We start from the raw sequence: 1790 nt of genomic DNA on the forward strand, positions 1-1790 counted from the left end.
TAAATAAAAATGTCCTACCGCAGATTAAGAAGTGATCTGGTTTTGATGCATAGAATACTAAGAAATGATTTTAAACATAATACATCCTCTCTTTTTCTCCCCACTAGATCGGGATATCTCAGGGGAAATAGCAGGCAAGTAGAAAAGCCAAGAACGAAGAAAATACAGCTTTTCACATCGAGTCATCAATTCTTGGAACCTGTTACCCGAAACAATAGTGTCTGCATCTTCAATTGACTCATTCAAGAGAAGACTAGACATTCACAGAAGCATACTAGAAAAGGAATAACGTAGGTACAAAAATCTGAATCTGACGAAGTTATAGCAGTTCCTGCTTACTTCAGTGACAGTCAACGTGAAGCAACGCAAGATGCAGGTGCTGTAGTTGGTCTTAATGTGTTGAGAATCATTAACGAGCCGACAGTTTAGGCAATTGCCTATGGTTTGGACAAGAAAGTTGGTGGTGAACGTAATGTGTTGATATTTGACTTGGGTGGTGGTACATTTGATGTGTCTATCTAGATGATTGAGGATGGTGTATTCGAGGTGAAGTCTACTGCTGGTAATACGCACTTTGGAGGTGAAGATTTTGACAATCGCAACGTGGATCACTTTCTTAAAGAGTCTCGGCGGGAGAGCAACAAAGTCATTCGTGATAATAAGCGTGCATTGCGTCGTCTGAGGACAGCGTGCGAAAAGTGCATTGAGTTCGAGCATCCAAACGAATCTGAAGATTTACTCGTTTTGTGATGGTGTTGCTTTTTACACAACGACCACTCGTGTACGACTTGAGGAGTTGAATGCCGATCCATTCCGTGGTACATTAGATTCTGTTGAGAAGGCTTTACGAGATGCTAAGATTGGTAAGTCCCAGATTCACGACATAGTGTTGGTTGGTGATTCCACTCGTATCACTAAGGTGCAGAAGCCGTTGCAAGACTTCTTCAACTGTTGTTTTTCAACTTAGAATCCGAAAAATCTTAGAACTAAGATTAAGAGTACAAACTAGTCCTAGCACAGTAAGCATCTGCTGCTCGTGGTGTTCCCTAGATTGAGGTGACATTTGATATAGACGCGAACGGTATTCTGGACGTATCTGTTGTTGACAAGGATAACGATCACAAATGACAAGAGTCGTTTGACGAGGGAAGAGATCAAGCAGATGGTAGCCGATGCCCCCAAATGCCCTGCTACGGCCGAGAGTAGGGAGAGTTCGCTCTCCTTCTCGAAGTGCTCTCACATGGCCACGCGTATATAGCCTCTGCCAGGGAAGTCCTAGTCACTGCCTTCTCATGGCGGGGGTGTTGTTTACAAAATTTAGAGGACGAAAAGCGAATGTCCGGCGCTTCAACCGGGTTGGTGGACACGGCGAGTCCACCTATGGGAGTTGGAAAACCCTGATTTCAAACCAATGGTCCACACGGGCTCCAGTATCCTGAGGGAACGAATAGCGTATGAACCAATTGTTGGTCTTCGGCTACCATGTGACTGCATCTCCTCACGATGTTTCACTGCCTTGTGGATCAGAACTTTAGTTCAAAGTCTCCGTGTGTGGCCCCTTAAGAAAACTACCTGCTTCAGTTTGGGCACCTGAGTAGTATCACGGCCCTCACACAAATCAAATGAGATTTGTGCGGCGCATGTGTATCTGGTGCTTCCTTGTACCAATATTTATGTGTTTAAATAAATAAATAAAATAGCCGATGCGGACAAGTACAAGGCTGAGGATGAGAAGTAGAGAGATCATGTTTATGCGAAGAACTCGTTTGAAAATTATGTGTACACAATGA

The sequence above is a fragment of the Schistosoma mansoni genome, chromosome 1, assembly GCF_000237925.1.
Source record: "Schistosoma mansoni strain Puerto Rico chromosome 1, complete genome".
NCBI classification, from domain to species: domain Eukaryota; kingdom Metazoa; phylum Platyhelminthes; class Trematoda; order Strigeidida; family Schistosomatidae; genus Schistosoma; species Schistosoma mansoni.